The sequence below is a fragment of the Oncorhynchus nerka genome, linkage group LG22, assembly GCF_034236695.1.
Source record: "Oncorhynchus nerka isolate Pitt River linkage group LG22, Oner_Uvic_2.0, whole genome shotgun sequence".
NCBI classification, from domain to species: domain Eukaryota; kingdom Metazoa; phylum Chordata; class Actinopteri; order Salmoniformes; family Salmonidae; genus Oncorhynchus; species Oncorhynchus nerka.
In genome coordinates this window covers 194,058-213,700 of record NC_088417.1, presented here as the reverse complement: position 1 = coordinate 213,700, position 19,643 = coordinate 194,058, and the positions used below count along the sequence as shown (strand labels likewise).

General features: G+C 45.4%; 1 protein-coding gene across 4 annotated transcripts in view; it reads right to left on the bottom strand.

Annotated features, from left to right (window-relative positions):
* Positions 1-19,643, bottom strand: part of LOC115127707 (SH2/SH3 adapter protein Nck1-like) — a 164,462-nt gene that overhangs the window by 69,512 nt on the left and 75,307 nt on the right. The window lies entirely within an intron of this gene.

Below are 19,643 nucleotides of genomic sequence, written 5' to 3'. Positions count from 1 at the left end.
GCCCAGGTCAACCAACCAGCTTCCCAGTCTGCTCCAGCCCAGGTCAACCAACCAGCTTCCCAGTCTGCTCCAGCCCAGGTCAACCAACCAGCCTCCCAGTCTGCTCCAGCCCAGGTCAACCAACCAGCCTCCCAGTCTGCTCCAGCCCAGGTCAACTAACCAGCCTCCCAGTCTGCTCCAGCCCAGGTCAACCAACCAGCTTCCCAGTCTGCTCCAGCCCAGGTCAACCAACCAGCTTCCCAGTCTGCTCCAGCCCAGGTCAACCAACCAGCTTCCCAGTCTGCTCCAGCCCAGGTCAACCAACCAGCTTCCCAGTCTGCTCCAGCCCAGGTCAACCAACCAGCCTCCCAGTCTGCTCCAGCCCAGGTCAACCAACCAGCTTCCCAGTCTGCTCCAGCCCAGGTCAACCAACCAGCTTCCCAGTCTGCTCCAGCCCAGGTCAACCAACCAGCTTCCCAGTCTGCTCCAGCCCAGGTCAACCAACCAGCTTCCCAGTCTGCTCCAGCCCAGGTCAACCAACCAGCCTCCCAGTCTGCCCCAGCCCAGGTCAACCAACCAGCTTCCCAGTCTGCTCCAGCCCAGGTCAACCAACCAGCTTCCCAGTCTGCTCCAGCCCAGGTCAACCAACCAGCTTCCCAGTCTGCTCCAGCCCAGGTCAACTAACCAGCTTCCCAGTCTGCTCCAGCCCAGGTCAACCAACCAGCTTCCCAGTCTGCTCCAGCCCAGGTCAACCAACCAGCTTCCCAGTCTGCTCCAGCCCAGGTCAACCAACCAGCTTCCCAGTCTGCTCCAGCCCAGGTCAACCAACCAGCTTCCCAGTCTGCTCCAGCCCAGGTCAACCAACCAGCTTCCCAGTCTGCTCCAGCCCAGGTCAACCAACCAGCCTCCCAGTCTGCTCCAGCCCAGGTCAACCAACCAGCTTCCCAGTCTGCTCCAGCCCAGGTCAACCAACCAGCCTCCCAGTCTGCTCCAGCCCAGGTCAACTAACCAGCTTCCCAGTCTGCTCCAGCCCAGGTCAACCAACCAGCTTCCCAGTCTGCTCCAGCCCAGGTCAACTAACCAGCCTCCCAGTCTCCTCCAGCCCAGGTCAACCAACCAGCTTCCCAGTCTGCTCCAGCCTACCACCCTCCCCAGGACAGATAATCAACTAAATTAATCAAGAGATCACTGTGGACTGTACCTCACTGCTCAGTGTCAGAATGGCTCACCGTCCCACTATATTACTCATCTCATATGTGTATACTGTATTTTATACCACCTATAGCATCTTGCCTATGCCGTTCGGCCATCGCTCATCCATATATTTATATGTACATATTCTTATTCCACCCCTTTACTTAGATGTGTGTGTATTAGGTAGTTGTTGGGAATTGTTAGATTACTTGTTAGATATTACTACACTGTCAGAACTAGAAGCACAAGCATTTTACTACACTCGCATTAACATCTGGTAACCCTGTGTACGTGACCATTAACATCTGCTAACCATGTGACCATTAACATCTGCTAACCATGTGACCATTAACATCTGCTAACCATGTGTAGGTGACCATTAACATCTGCTAACCATGTGTATGTGACCAATAACATCTGCTAACCATGTGTATGTGACCAATAACATCTGCTGACCATGTGACCAATAACATCTGCTAACCATGTGTATGTGACCATTAACATCTGCTAACCATGTGTATGTGACCAATAACATCTGCTAACCATGTGTATGTGACCATTAACATCTGCTAACCATGTGACCAAGAACATCTGCTAACCATGTGTATGTGACCAATAACATCTGCTAACCATGTGACCAATAACATCTGCTAACCATGTGTATGTGACCAATAACATCTACTAACCATGTGTATGTGACCAATAACATCTGCTAACCATGTGTATGTGACCAAGAACATCTGCTAACCATGTGTATGTGACCAATAACATCTGCTAACCATGTGTATGTGACCAATAACATCTGCTAACCATGTGTATGTGACCAATAACATCTACTAACCATGTGTATGTGACCAATAACATCTGCTAACCATGTGTATGTGACCATTAACATCTGCTAACCATGTGTATGTGACCAATAACATCTGCTAACCATGTGTATGTGACCATTAACATCTGCTAACCATGTGACCAAGAACATCTGCTAACCATGTGTATGTGACCATTAACATCTGCTAACCATGTGACCAATAACATCTGCTAACCATGTGTATGTGACCAATAACATCTACTAACCATGTGACCAATAACATCTGCTAACCATGTGTATGTGACCAATAACATCTGCTAACCATGTGTATGTGACCAATAACATCTGCTAACCATGTGACCAATAACATCTGCTAACCATGTGTATGTGACCAATAACATCTGCTAACCATGTGTATGTGACCAATAACATCTGCTAACCATGTGTAGGTGACCATTAACATCTGCTAACCATGTGTATGTGACCATTAACATCTGCTAACCATGTGACCATTAACATCTGCTAACCATGTGTCCATTAACATCTGCTAACCATGTGACCATTAACATCTGCTAACCATGTGTATGTGACCATTAACATCTGCTAACCATGTGTATGTGACCAGTAACATCTGCTGACCATGTGACCAATAACATCTGGTAACCATGTGTATGTGACCAATAACATCTGCTAACCATGTGACCAATAACATCTGATAACCATGTGACCAATAACATCTGCTAACCATGTGACCAATATCATCTGCTAACCATGTGTATGTGACCAATAACATCTGCTAACCATGTGACCAATAACATCTGGTAACCATGTCTATGTGACCAATAACATATGCTAACCATGTGTATGTGACCAATAACATCTGCTAACCATGTGTATGTGACCAATAACATCTGCTAACCATGTGTATGTGACCAGTAACATCTGCTGACCATGTGACCAATAACATCTGGTAACCATGTGTATGTGACCAATAACATCTGCTAACCATGTGACCAATAACATCTGATAACCATGTGACCAATAACATCTGATAACCATGTGACCAATAACATCTGCTAACCATGTGTATGTGACCAATAACATCTGCTAACCATGTGACCAATAACATCTGGTAACCATGTCTATGTGACCAATGACATCTGCTAACCATGTGTATGTGACCAATAACATCTGCTAACCATGTGTATGTGACCAATAACATCTGCTAACCATGTGACCAATAACATCTGCTAACCATGTCTATGTGACCAATAACATCTGCTAACCATGTGTATGTGACCAATAACATCTGCTAACCACGTGACCAATAACATATGCTAACCATGTGTATGTGACCAATAACATCTGCTAACCACGTGACCAATAACATCTGCTAACCATGTGACCAATAACATCTGCTAACCATGTGACCAATAACATCTGCTAACCATGTGTATGTGACCAATAACATCTGTTAAACATGTGTATGTGACCATTAACATCTGCTAACCATGTGTATGTGACCAATAACATCTACTAACCATGTGTATGTGACCAATAACATCTACTAACCATGTGACCAATAACATCTGCTAACCATGTGTATGTGACCATTAACATCTGCTAACCATGTGACCATTAACATCTGCTAACCATGTGTATGTGACCAATAACATCTACTAACCATGTGTATGTGACCAATAACATCTGCTAACCATGTGTATGTGACCATTAACATCTGCTAACCATGTGTATGTGACCAATAACATCTGCTAACCATGTGTATGTGACCATTAACATCTGCTAACCATGTGACCAAGAACATCTGCTAACCATGTGTATGTGACCATTAACATCTGCTAACCATGTGACCAATAACATCTGCTAACCATGTGTATGTGACCAATAACATCTACTAACCATGTGACCAATAACATCTGCTAACCATGTGTATGTGACCAATAACATCTGCTAACCATGTGTATGTGACCAATAACATCTGCTAACCATGTGACCAATAACATCTGCTAACCATGTGTATGTGACCAATAACATCTGCTAACCATGTGTATGTGACCAATAACATCTGCTAACCATGTGTAGGTGACCATTAACATCTGCTAACCATGTGTATGTGACCATTAACATCTGCTAACCATGTGACCATTAACATCTGCTAACCATGTGTCCATTAACATCTGCTAACCATGTGACCATTAACATCTGCTAACCATGTGTATGTGACCATTAACATCTGCTAACCATGTGTATGTGACCAGTAACATCTGCTGACCATGTGACCAATAACATCTGGTAACCATGTGTATGTGACCAATAACATCTGCTAACCATGTGACCAATAACATCTGATAACCATGTGACCAATAACATCTGCTAACCATGTGACCAATATCATCTGCTAACCATGTGTATGTGACCAATAACATCTGCTAACCATGTGACCAATAACATCTGGTAACCATGTCTATGTGACCAATAACATATGCTAACCATGTGTATGTGACCAATAACATCTGCTAACCATGTGTATGTGACCAATAACATCTGCTAACCATGTGTATGTGACCAGTAACATCTGCTGACCATGTGACCAATAACATCTGGTAACCATGTGTATGTGACCAATAACATCTGCTAACCATGTGACCAATAACATCTGATAACCATGTGACCAATAACATCTGATAACCATGTGACCAATAACATCTGCTAACCATGTGTATGTGACCAATAACATCTGCTAACCATGTGACCAATAACATCTGGTAACCATGTCTATGTGACCAATGACATCTGCTAACCATGTGTATGTGACCAATAACATCTGCTAACCATGTGTATGTGACCAATAACATCTGCTAACCATGTGACCAATAACATCTGCTAACCATGTCTATGTGACCAATAACATCTGCTAACCATGTGTATGTGACCAATAACATCTGCTAACCACGTGACCAATAACATCTGCTAACCATGTGTATGTGACCAATAACATCTGCTAACCACGTGACCAATAACATCTGCTAACCATGTGACCAATAACATCTGCTAACCATGTGACCAATAACATCTGCTAACCATGTGTATGTGACCAATAACATCTGTTAAACATGTGTATGTGACCATTAACATCTGCTAACCATGTGTATGTGACCAATAACATCTACTAACCATGTGTATGTGACCAATAACATCTACTAACCATGTGACCAATAACATCTGCTAACCATGTGTATGTGACCATTAACATCTGCTAACCATGTGACCATTAACATCTGCTAACCATGTGTATGTGACCAATAACATCTACTAACCATGTGACCAATAACATCTGCTAACCATGTGTATGTGACCAATAACATCTACTAACCATGTGTATGTGACCAATAACATCTGCTAACCACGTGACCAATAACATCTGCTAACCATGTGACCATTAACATCTGCTAACCATGTGACCATTAACATCTGCTAACCATGTGACCATTAACATCTGCTAACCATGTGTATGTGACCAATAACATCTGATAACCATGTGTATGTGACCAATAACATCTGCTAACCATGTGACCAATAACATCTGCTAACCATGTGTATGTGACCAATAACATCTGCTAACCATGTGACCATTAACATCTGCTAACCATGTGTATGTGACCAATAACATCTACTAACCATGTGACCAATAACATCTGCTAACCATGTGTATGTGACCAATAACATCTGCTAACCATGTGACCATTAACATCTGCTAACCATGTGTATGTGACCAATAACATCTGCTAACCATGTGACCATTAACATCTGCTAACCATGTGTATGTGACCAATAACATCTACTAACCATGTGACCAATAACATCTGCTAACCATGTGTATGTGACCAATAACATCTACTAACCATGTGTATGTGACCAATAACATCTGCTAACCATGTGTATGTGACCAATAACATCTACTAACCATGTGTATGTGACCAATAACATCTGCTAACCATGTGACCAATAACATCTGCTAACCATGTGTATGTGACCAATAACATCTGCTAACCATGTGTATGTGACCATTAACATCTGATAACCATGTGACCAATAACATCTGCTAACCCTGTGACCAATAACATCTGCTAACCATGTGACCAATAACATCTGCTAACCATGTGACCAATAACATCTGCTAACCATGTGTATGTGACCAATAACATCTGCTAACCATGTGTATGTGACCAATACCATCTGCTAACCATGTGTTTGTGACCAATAACATCTGCTAACCATGTGACCAATAACATCTGCTAACCATGTGTATGTGACCAATAACATCTGCTAACCATGTGACCAATAACATCTGCTAACCATGTGACCAATAACATCTGCTAACCATGTGACCAATAACATCTGCTAACCATGTGACCAATAACATCTGCTAACCATGTGACCAATAACATCTGCTAACCATGTGTATGTGACCAATAACATCTGCTAACCATGTGTATGTGACCATTAACATCTGATAACCATGTGACCAATAACATCTGCTAACCCTGTGACCAATAACATCTGCTAACCATGTGACCAATAACATCTGCTAACCATGTGACCAATAACATCTGCTAACCATGTGTATGTGACCAATAACATCTGCTAACCATGTGTATGTGACCAATACCATCTGCTAACCATGTGTATGTGACCAATACCATCTGCTAATCATGTGTTTGTGACCAATAACATCTGCTAACCATGTGACCAATAACATCTGCTAACCATGTGTTTGTGACCAATAACATCTGCTAACCATGTGACCAATAACATCTGCTAACCATGTGACCAATAACATCTGCTAACCATGTGTATGTGACCAATAACATCTGATTTGATCATCATTTGGCATGAGCAGGACTTAGCACTGAATGAAATGATAAAAAGGTACTAATCACATTTGGCTAAAACCCAACAAAGGTTCAATCTATTGTGACAATGATGTATACATATGTGCAGCTTGTGCTCCTCCTCCAGATTCTTCATATTAGGATGGTCTGTTTTTGGATAATCTCCAGACAGAAATCATTACATTTCAGTGCTTCTTTGTGGAGATGTCAATGTGAGAAGAGGTTCTGATGAGGGAGGTAACCACCCTCCTTGTACAGTAGTTCTATTATACATAATAGAAACAGTACTGACCGAATCCTGACCAGAAACAGGACATCTCTGTCAAGTCTTAGGCCTGTACAGGCTTCATGGTAGAATCAGAGGGGACTCTTTAGGTCAGTAGTCTTAGGCCTGTACAGGCTTCATGGTAGAATCAGAGGGGACTCTTTAGGTCAGTAGTCTTAGGCCTGTAAAGGCTTCATGGTAGAATCAGAGGGGACTCTTTAGGTCAGTAGTCTTAGGCCTGTACAGGCTTCATGGTAGAATCAGAGGGGACTCTTTAGATCAGTAGTCTTAGGCCTGTACAGGCTTCATGGTAGAATCAGAGGGGACTCTTTAGGTCAGTAGTCTTAGGCCTGTACAGGCTTCATGGTAGAATCAGAGGGGACTCTTTAGGTCAGTAGTCTTAGGCCTGTACAGGCTTCATGGTAGAATCAGAGGGGACTCTTTAGGTCAGTAGTCTTAGGCCTGTAAAGGCTTCATGGTAGAATCAGAGGGGACTCTTTAGGTCAGTAGTCTTAGGCCTGTACAGGCTTCATGGTAGAATCAGAGGGGACTCTTTAGGTCAGTTTACTTACTGCTCAGCTCTTGGGAAAAGTGTAGTCGATTATGCCATCACTGACATTGACCCCTCCTCCATCACTGACAGTGAATGATTTGAATGTACTAACGGCGGAGGGGTCCATGTCAGACCACAGACACCATGTCAGACCACAGACACCATGTCAGACCACAGACACCATGTCAGACCACAGACACCATGTCAGACCACAGACACCATGTCAGACCACAGACACCATGTCAGACCACAGACACCATGTCAGACCACAGACACCATGTCAGACCACAGACACCATGTCAGACCACAGACACCATGTCAGACCACAGACACCACTATCAGACCACAGACACCATGTCAGACCACAGACACCATGTCAGACCACAGACACCATGTCAGACCACAGACACCATGTCAGACCAGACACCACTATCAGACCACAGACACCATGTCAGACCACAGACACCATGTCAGACCACAGACACCACTATCAGACCACAGACACCATGTCAGACCACAGACACCATGTCAGACCACAGACACCATGTCAGACCACAGACACCATGTCAGACCACAGACACCATGTCAGACCACAGACACCATGTCAGACCACAGACACCATGTCAGACCACAGACACCATGTCAGACCACAGACACCATGTCAGACCACAGACACCATGTCAGACCACAGTCAGATCAACGTGTTTCTGAAGAAATGAACCAGCAATATTCATTAAAAAAAAAAAACAGCCCAATAAACTCTACAACATGAACGTGCAGATGGGTCGTGCAGAGGGATTCATTGACACATTAAACTCAAATACAGGATGAACCCTATACAGGTCGCCAAAAGCAGCATCAAAAGCACATTTGAAATGACACAAAAAACAAAACGGTTCTGAAAAATGGTTTGATAACGAATGTAAAACAATTGGAAAACACCTAAGACAAATATCAAATGAAAAACATAAGCAGCAAAACAACCCAGAGCTACGATATGAATACTGTGAAACAACACTGAAACAGTATAAACAAACACTGAAACTCAAGAAATTGAATTATACCAACAAGACACTTGATGAAATTGAAAACGTAATTGACCAAAATCAGTTCTGGGACATGTGGAACAATTTAAGCACGACAAAGATGAAGGAATTTGGAAAACTTATTTTGGGAATCTATACAAACACATCTCACAAAAAGACATACAAAAAAATGTAACAACCAAAATCCATTCGAACTAATAACCCAACAGGAACTAAATGAAAACCTGGAACCTATAAAACCAAAGAACGCTTGTGGTCTAGAAAACATCAGAAATGAAATGCTGAAAAACAGCACACCTGAGTTGCAAAATGCTGTGTTTAAACTGTTCAACGTGGTTTTAACTTCTGTCTACTTCCCTGGTGTCTGGAAGCAGGGGCTCATCTCCACTATCAACAGAAGTGGAGACAAATCAGACCCCAATATTACAGAGGAATTTGCGTAAACAGCAACTTGGGAAAGGTTTTCTGTAGCATTTTGAATTGTGACCATATCTGCATCGGGAAACTTGAATATGGAATGAACTCAAAGAGAGAATTGTATGCAATAAAAAACTAATTATTCAAAATCAACATCCCAATTAGAATTTGGACCAAAATATTTGACAGTGTAATCTTACCATTAAGCTCTTTCAGGAAGTGAGGTTTGGGGGCCACTCCTACCATTAAGCTCTTTCAGGAAGTGAGGTTTGGGGGCCACTCCTACCATTAAGCTCTTTCAGGAAGTGAGGTTTGGGGGCCACTCAATAAACTGGACCTTAAAATGTGGCACAGACATCCAGTTGAAGCCCTACATGCAGAATTCTGTCCAGAGAAATAGACCAACTAATGTAGGGCAGAATTGGGTTGTTTTCCATGAAAATACAGAAAATATCATACAATTTTTGGGGCTAAATTCAAGTATATAAAGCACTTCAAACCCAAGAGCTGAGTCCAGAAACGAGTCTTCTCAGTCAGCTGGTGTTGGACCTCACCAAACAAGCTGAACCCAGAAACGAGCCCTCTCAGTCAGCTGGTGTTGGACCTAACCAAACAAGCTGAGCCCAGAAACGAGCCCTCTCAGTCAGCTGGTGTTGGACCTCACCAAACAAGCTGAGCCCAGAAACGAGCCCTCTCAGTCAGCTGGTGTTGGACCTAACCAAACAAGCTGAGCCCAGAAACGAGCCCTCTCAGTCAGCTGGTGTTGGACCTCACCAACCAAGCTGAGCCCAGAAACGAGCCATCTCAGTCAGCTGGTGTTGGACCTAACCAACCAAGCTGAACCCAGAAACGAGTCCTCTCAGTCAGCTTGTGTTGGACCTCACCAACCAAGCTGAGCCCAGAAACGAGCCCTCTCAGCCAGGGCAACTAAGGAGTGGCTCCATAAGAAGCATCTCAAGGTCCTGGAGTGGCATAACCAGTCTCCAGACCTGAACCCAATAGAACATCTTTGGAGGGAGATGAAAGTCTGTATTGCTCAGCGACAGCCCCGAAACCTGAAGGATCTGGAGAAGGTCTGTATGGAGGAGTGGGCCAAAATCCCTGCTGCAGTGTGTGCAAACCTGGTCAAGAACTACAGGAAACATATGATCTCTGTAATGGCAAACAAAGGTTTCTGTACCAAATACTGCTTTTCTGATGTATCAAATACTTATGTCATGCAATAAAATGCAAATTAATTACTTAAAAATCACACAATGTGATTTTCTCGATTTTTGTTTTAGATTCCGTCTCTCACAGTCTCTCACAGTTGAAGTGTACCTATGATAAAAATTACAGACCTCTACATGCTAGTAGGAAAACCTGCAAAATCAGCAGTGTATCAAATACTTGTTCTCCTCACTGTAGGCGTACAGAGGCCCATTATCAGCAACCATCCCTCCTGTGCCCCAATGGCACGTTGTGTTAGCTAATCCAAGTTGATCATAAATAAGGATAATTGATCATTAGAAAACCCTTTTGCAATTATGTTATCACAGCTTAAATCTGTTGTTCTGATTAAAGAAGCAATACAACTGGCCTTCTTTAGACTAGTTGAGTATCTGGAGCATCAGCATTTCTGGGTTCAATTACAGGTTCAAAACCTTTCTTCTGAAACTCGTCAGTCTATTCTTGTTCTGAGAAATGAAGGCTTTCCATCCTTGAAATTGTCAAGAAACTGAAGATCTCGACAGAGCAAACTGGCTCTAACCAGAATAGAAAGAGGAGTGGGAGGCCCCGGTGCACAACTGAGCAAGAGGACAAGTAAAAAAAGAGTGTCTAGTTTTAGAAACAGATGCCTCACAAGTCCTCAAATGACAGCTTCATTAAATAGTACCTGCAAAGCACCAGTCTCAAAGTCAACAGTGAAGAGGCGACTCCTGGATGTTCCTCTGTCTGTGTTCTTTTGTCCATCTTAATCTTGGCCAGTCTGAGATATGTCTTTGGCTTTTTCTTTGCAACTCTGACTATGCATTTATTGCCTCACCTCCGTACTTCATTTCCACACACTGTATGTAGATTTTTCTACTGTATTATTGACTGCACAGTTGTTTATTCCATGTGTAACTCTGTGTTGTTGTTTGTGTTGCACTGCTTTGCTTTATCTTTGCCAGGTAGCAGTTGTAAATGAGAACTTGTTCTCAACTGGCCTACCTGGTTAAATAAAGGTGAAATAAAAACAAAAAAAACAGCTGTGGCCCCGAAACACACAACACTCATATCCTACACCTAGTTTCACTCATTCAGAACATTCATACAACAGCTGTGTGAATCTACAGCCGTGCGAATCTACAGCCGTGCGAATCTACAGCCGTGCGAATCTACAGCCGTGCGAATCTACAGCCGTGCGAATCTACAGCCGTGCGAATCTACAGCCGTGCGAATCTACAGCCGTGTGGATCTACAGCCGTGTGGATCTACAGCCGTGTGAATCTACAGCCGTGTGAATCTACAACTGGAATGTAGCTAGAAAATCTCCGAAATATGACACGTTCTACATTTTGTGGTGGATCTCCAGTCTCCAGTCACCCGTGTCACCCGGATCTCCAGCACGTCTCCAGTGGATCTACAGTCACCCGTGTGGATCTCACCCGGCTCAGGCTCCAGCCTCCAGTCACCCGGCGTGTGAATCACAGCCGTGTGAATCTACTCCACCCGGCTCCACTGGAATGTAGCTAGAAAATCTCCGAAATATGACACGTTCTACATTTTGTGGTCACCCGGCTCCAGTCTCCAGTCTCCAGTCACCCGGCTCCAGTCTCCAGTCACCAGTCACCAGTCTCCAGTCTCCAGTCACCCGGCTCCAGTCACCCGGCTCCAGTCACCAGGCTCCAGTCTCCAGTCACCAGGCTCCAGTCTCCAGTCACCCGGCTCCAGTCACCAGTCTCCAGTCACCCGGCTCCAGTCACCAGTCTCCAGTCACCCGGCTCCAGTCACCAGTCTCCAGTCACCCGTCACCCGTCACCAGTCTCCAGTCACCAGTCACCAGTCTCCAGTCACCAGTCTCCAGTCACCCAGCTCCAGTCACCCAGCTCCAGTCTCCAGTCTCCAGTCACCAGTCTCCAGTCACCCGGCTCCAGTCACCCGGCTCCAGTCACCCGGCTCCAGTCACCAGGCTCCAGTCACCAGTCTCCAGTCTCCAGTCACCAGTCTCCAGTCACCCAGTCTCCAGTCTCCAGTCACCAGTCTCCAGTCACCAGTCTCCAGTCACCAGTCTCCAGTCACCCGGCTCCAGTCACCAGTCTCCAGTCACCCGGCTCCAGTCACCCGGCTCCAGTCTCCAGTCACCCAGTCTCCAGTCACCAGTCTCCAGTCACCAGTCTCCAGTCACCCGGCTCCAGTCACCAGTCTCCAGTCACCCGGCTCCAGTCACCAGTCACCCGGCTCCGGTCTCCAGTCTCCAGTCACCAGGCTCCAGTCTCCAGTCACCCGTCTCCAGTCACCCGGCTCCAGTCACCCGGCAGTCCTGCCTCCAGTCTCCAGTCTCCAGTCACCCGGCTCCAGTCTCCAGTCACCCGGCTCCAGTCACCAGTCACCCGTCTCCAGTCACCCGTCTCCAGTCTCCAGTCACCCGGCTCCAGGCTCCAGTCACCGGGCTCCAGTCACCAGGCTCCAGTCACCCGGCTCCAGTCACCCAGCTCCAGTCTCCAGTCACCCGGCTCCAGTCTCCAGTCACCCGGCTCCAGTCTCCAGTCACCCGGCTCCAGTCTACAGTCACCCGGCTCCAGTCTCCAGTCACCAGGCTCCAGTCTCCAGTCACCAGGCTCCAGTCTCCAGTCACCCGGCTCCAGTCTCCAGTCACCCAGCTCCAGTCTCCAGTCACCAGTCTCCAGTCACCCGGCTCCAGTCACCCGGCTCCAGTCACCCGGCTCCAGTCACCCGGCTCCAGTCACCCGGCTCCAGTCACCAGTCACCCGGCTCAGTTGTTTTCAGTGTAGGCGGTATGTGGTCAAGCTATACATCACATCAGGCTACATGTCAGTAGTCTCTATAGTTGCTGTGTGTCTATGACTCAAGAGCCCTCTTCCTGTTGTTGTAACATTCTTATCAGAGGACGCAAAGATTTTACCCTCGGCAGTCACGCCGCACACACTTGATTGCTCAGATCACAGATGAGGGGATCTTCCTGTTTTCTTAATAAAGTGTTACAAAGTTTCCCCATGTTTATCACCAGCCAAACAAGTCCTTCAGTTCCTTCAGAATAGAGCGGTCAGACGTTAGCTCATTATCAAACGGTCATTCACAACCACAAAGTTTTTAAAAAACAAATCTGTGCCAGTCAGTCAGTCTGCTACTATGGTAGCCTTCAGGTCCACAATGCTGAGGAGCTTAGACAACAGTAGCTAGCCTAACCGGCTGGTCCAACACAGAGGACCATCTCTTCCTGTCCTGTGGTGGATATCAAAGCAACAATGTGGTCTAAAACAAAGACAGACTGGGCTGAGAGCTGGCAGAGAGAGAGAGAGAGACTGGGCTGAGAGCTGGCAGAGAGAGAGAGAGAGACTGAGCTGAGAGCTGGCAGAGAGAGAGAGAGAGAGAGAGAGACTGAGCTGAGAGCTGGCAGAGAGAGAGAGACTGGGCTGAGAGCTGGCAGAGAGAGAGAGAGAGACTGAGCTGAGAGCTGGCAGAGAGAGAGAGAGACTGAGCTGAGAGCTGGCAGAGAGAGAGAGAGACTGAGCTGAGAGCTGGCAGAGAGAGAGAGAGACTGAGCTGAGAGCTGGCAGAGAGAGAGAGAGAGAGACTGAGCTGAGAGCTGGCAGAGAGAGAGAGAGAGAGACTGAGCTGAGAGTCGGCAGAGAGAGAGACTCCCATATCTACTGGGTGAAATTCCACAGTGTGCCACCACAGCAGCAAGATGTGTGACCTGTTGCCACGAGAAAAGGGCAACCAGCGAAGAACACACACCATTGTAAATACAACCCATATTTATGCTTATTTATTTTATCTTGTGTCCTTTATCATTTGTACATTGTTAAAACACTGTATATAAATAATATGACATTTGTAATGTCTTTATTGTTTTGAAACTTCTGTGTGTGTAATGTTTACTGTTAATTTTTATTGTTTATTTCACTTTATATATTCACTTTATATATTATCTAACTCACTTGCTTTGGCAATGTTAACACATGTTTCCCATGCCAATAAAGCCCTTGAATTTAATTGAAATTGACTGAGCTGAGAGCTGGCAGAGAGAGAGAGAGACTGAGCTGAGAGCTGGCAGAGAGAGCGACTACGCTGAGAGCTGGCAGAGAGAGAGACTGGGCTGAGATCTGGCAGAGAGAGAGAGACTGGGCTGAGATCTGGCAGAGAGAGAGAGAGAGAGACTGAGCTGAGAGCTGGCAGAGAGAGAGAGAGAGAGAGAGACTGAGCTGAGAGCTGGCAGAGAGAGAGACTGGACTGAGAGCTGGCAGGGAGAGAGACTGGGCTGAGAGCTGGCAGAGAGAGAGAGAGACTGAGCTGAGAGCTGGCAGAGAGAGCGACTGAGCTGAGAGCTGGCAGAGAGAGCGACTGAGCTGAGAGCTGGCAGAGACAGCGACTGAGCTGAGAGCTGGCAGAGACAGCGACTGAGCTGAGAGCTGGCAGAGAGAGCGACTGAGCTGGGAGCTGGCAGAGAGAGAGACTACGCTGAGAGCTGGCAGAGAGAGACTAAGCTGAGATCTGGCAGAGAGAGAGACTAAGCTGAGATCTGGCAGAGAGAGAGACTACGCTGAGAGCTGGCAGAGAGAGACTACGCTGAGAGCTGGCAGAGAGAGACTACGCTGAGAGCTGGCAGAGAGAGAGAAAGAGAGAGGGAGAGGAGAGAGAGGAGAGGAGATGCAGGGCATTCAGAATGTATTCAGACCCCTTCCCTCTTTCCACATTTTGTTACATTATAGCCTTATTCTAAAATGGATTCAATTGTATTTTTCCCCAATCAATCTACACACAACACCCCATAATGACAAAAACAGTTTTTTAGAAATGTTTGCAAATAAAAATAAAATTCAGATCCATTTGCTATGAGACTCGAAATTGAGCTCAGGTGCATCCTGTTTCCATTGATCATCCTTGAGATGTTTCTACAACTTGATTGGAGTCCACCTGTGGTAAATTCAATTGATTGGACATGATTTCCAAAGGCCAGCACCTGTCTATAGAAGGTCCTACAGTTGACAGTGCATGTCAGAGCAAAAACCAAGCCATGAGGTTGAAGGAATTGACCATAGAGCTCCGAGACAGGATTGTGTCGAGGCACAGATCTGGGGAAGGGTACCAAAGAAATTCTGCAGCGATGCCCCCCATCCAACCTGACAGAGCTTGAGAAGAAGAGGCGAAACTCAACAAAGGAGTGCCACGCTTGTAGCGTCATACCCAAGAAGACTCGAGGCAGTAATCGCTGTCAAAGGTGCTTCAATAAAGTACTGAGTAAAGGGTCTGAACACTTATGCAAAAGCAATATTTCAGTGTTTTTTTTTGTTGTAAATATCCATTTAAAAAAATTCTAAAAACCTATTTTTGCATTTGTCATTATGGGTTATTGTGTATAGATTGATGAGAGAAAAAAAACAATAATTGAATCCATTTCAGAATAAGGCTGTCACGTTTCAAACTGTGGAGGTCTGAATGCTTTGCCCTGTACTAGTGGTGTAGGTAGATAATAAACCTAAGAGCTGCGTGAAACACAGCATCATGTGCCTCCAGGGTGGTGCATGAGGTCTGCATAGAAATGACTGTAGTCCAAGACAGACAGGAATGTACCCCGTTAGCAACTCTTATGGCCTCTAAAGGAAAAACCTTACGCCCGTAATAAAACCTTTTCTCAACCTAATCTTCTTCTCCAGATTCTCAACAGGACGAATGAATGTCTCATCCAAACTCCTAGATATTTCTAGTTTCTAACTCATCAGATAAAACAGCTTTCTAGTGAACGGATGTTTTAAGCAAAGGGCTTTCCTTTGGAACATATACAGTTACAAACAGCCTTTCAAGTCAATATGAAAAATGACTGACTACAGAGACGCAGTGAGCGTCCACATCTACAACGTCAACCATCCAGGAGTCGAACAAATGCTCTGATGACTTAATGATCATTTGATTATCAGATAAGGGAGGTGGGATTAGTGATTCCTAATAGTAACATATAAACATATTAAACATTTTTAGTATTTACATTTAATTATTATTATTTATTTATTTACAATAAATAGATGTTTGATGATACCTCCAACTATAAAATCAAAGTGAATAAAAAGTCCTCGATATAGGACTACAAAATAAATGTTTAACAGAACAGAAATGTAAATATGTTTGTCCCAAAACCTCCGGTTTCAATACTTTTATGGTCCTGTTTAAGGTTGACAAATCAGACCCTCCACCTGTCCGGCTCCCTAACTGGAAAACAGTCTGATGTGGACTCTCACATTCATCCATTAGTATTGGTATTTCAAAAGACACCAGTGACTTTCTAACGAAACTACAAAATATACACGATATAAGTGAAGGACTAACATTCTGAATGACGGAGGTATGGTGGCCCTCTAGTTCTTCCTCTCCAACCAGCGACATGCCAACAAATGATAACATTTAGCTTGAGCAACTAGTTCTCACTAAAAAACTCTTTTTCTATTTGACATTTGACCTCCAGACCCTTGGAACAGTGAAGGGGAACCCATTATCTCCAAACTACACACATCTCTTCAAGGACAAATTCAAATTTGATTTCATTTATGAAAATAATCCTTACAAAGATCATGTCTAATATTGGACCCACGATACAGACGATTGGACGGGTTCCTAACTTCCTTAACTCCAGAGGACAATCCATTTCCTTCACGATGGAAAAGAACATTACCTCTATACATTTCTTAGAAGTATTTGTTACAGAGAAGGGACCGTCTCTAAGTACTACAGTTTTACTATCAGCTGTCAGTATAGTATTTGTTACAGAGAAGGGACCGTCTCTAAGTACTACAGTTTTACTATCAGCTGTCAGTATAGTATTTGTTACAGAGAAGGGACCGTCTCTAAGTACTACAGTTTTACTATCAGCTGTCAGTATAGTATTTTTATCACCCTGTCCCCATAAAAAAAATATTTACCAGTCAGCCAACTGTGTCACATCTGTAACACATAGGAAAAAATATGGATGAGCGTTTCTGATCGAGAGCTGGCTGGATGAGCGTTTCTGATCGAGAGCTGGCTGGATGAGCGTTTCTGATCGAGAGCTGGCTGGATGAGCGTTTCTGATCGAGAGCTGGCTGGAAGAGCGTTTCTGATCGAGAGCTGGCTGGATGAGCGTTTCTGATCGAGAGCTGGCTGGAAGAGCGTTTCTGATCGAGAGCTGGCTGGAAGAGCGTTTCTGATCGAGAGCTGGCTGGATGAGCGTTTCTGATCGAGAGCTGGCTGGAAGAGCGTTTCTGATCGAGAGCTGGCTGGATGAGCGTTTCTGATCGAGAGCTGGCTGGAAGAGCGTTTCTGATCGAGAGCTGGCTGGAAGAGCGTTTCTGATCGAGAGCTGGCTGGATGAGCGTTTCTGATCGAGAGCTGGCTGGATGAGCGTTTCTGATCGAGAGCTGGCTGGATGAGCGTTTCTGATCGAGAGCTGGCTGGATGAGCGTTTCTGATCGAGAGCTGGCTGGATGAGCGTTTCTGATCGAGAGCTGGCTGGATGAGCGTTTCTGATCGAGCTGGCTGGATGAGCGTTTCTGATCGAGAGCTGGCTGGATGAGCGTTTCTGATCGAGAGCTGGCTGGATGAGCGTTTCTGATCGAGAGCTGGCTGGATGAGCGTTTCTGATCGAGAGCTGGCTGGCTGGATGAGCGTTTCTGATCGAGAGCTGGCTGGATGAGCGTTTCTGATCGAGAGCTGGCTGGAAGAGCGTTTCTGATCGAGAGCTGGCTGGAAGAGCGTTTCTGATCGAGAGCTGGCTGGATGAGCGTTTCTGATCGAGAGCTGGCTGGATGAGCGTTTCTGATCGAGAGCTGGCTGGAAGAGTGTTTCTGATCGAGAGCTGGCTGGATGAGCGTTTCTGATCAAGAGCTGGCTGGATGAGCGTTTCTGATCGAGAGCTGGCTGGATGAGCGTTTCTGATCGAGAGCTGGCTGGATGAGCCAGTTCCTTAAAAAATCCCAAACAAGAACAAACCGTTTTCTGTCAACTGTGTGACTGAGGTTAGGACAGTTTCTGACCTAGTGTGTCTGAGGTTAGGACAGTTCCTGACCTAGTGTGTCTGAGGTTAAGGATAGGACAGTTCCTGACCTAGTGTGTCTGAGGTTAAGGTTAGGACAGTTCCTGACCTAGTGTGTCTGAGGTTAAGGTTAGGACAGTTCCTGACCTAGTGTGACTGAGGTTAGGACAGTTCCTGACCTAGTGTGACTGAGGTTAAGGTTAGGACAGTTCCTGACCTAGTGTGACTGAGGTTAGGACAGTTCCTGACCTAGTGTGTCTGAGGTTAAGGTTAGGACAGTTCCTGACCTAGTGTGTCTGAGGTTAGGACAGTTCCTGACCTAGTGTGTCTGAGGTTAGGACAGTTTGACTGAGGTTAAGGTTAGGACAGTTCCTGACCTAGTGTGACTGAGGTTAAGGTTAGGACAGTTCCTGACCTAGTGTGACTGAGGTTAGGACAGTTCCTGACCTAGTGTGTCTGAGGTTAGGACAGTTCCTGACCTAGTGTGACTGAGGTTAGGACAGTTCCTGACCTAGTGTGACTGAGGTTGAGGTTAGGACAGTTCCTGACCTAGTGTGACTGAGGTTAAGGTTAGGACAGTTCCTGACCTAGTGTGTCTGAGGTTAGGACAGTTCCTGACCTAGTGTGTCTGAGGTTAAGGATAGGACAGTTCCTGACCTAGTGTGACTGAGGTTAGGACAGTTCCTGACCTAGTGTGTCTGAGGTTAAGGATAGGACAGTTCCTGACCTAGTGTGTCTGAGGTTGAGGTTAGGACAGTTCCTGACCTAGTGTGACTGAGGTTAAGGTTAGGACAGTTCCTGACCTAGTGTGTCTGAGGTTAGGACAGTTCCTGACCTAGTGTGTCTGAGGTTAGGACAGTTCCTGACCTAGTGTGACTGAGGTTAGTGTGACTGACAGTTCCTGACCTAGTGTGACTGAGGTTGAGTTCCTGACCTTAGGACAGTTCCTGACCTAGTGTGACTGAGGTTAAGTGTGTCTGGTTAGGACAGTTCCTGACCTAGTGTGACTGAGGTTAGGACAGTTCCTGACCTAGTGTGACTGAGGTTAGGACAGTTCCTGACCTAGTGTGACTGAGGTTAGGACAGTTCCTGAGGACTGAGTTAGGACAGTTCCTGACCTAGTGTAACTGAGGTTGAGGTTAGGACAGTTCCTGACCTAGTGTGTCTGAGGTTAAGGTTAGGACAGTTCCTGACCTAGTGTGTCTGAGGTTAGGACAGTTCCTGACCTAGTGTGTCTGAGGTTAGGACAGTTCCTGA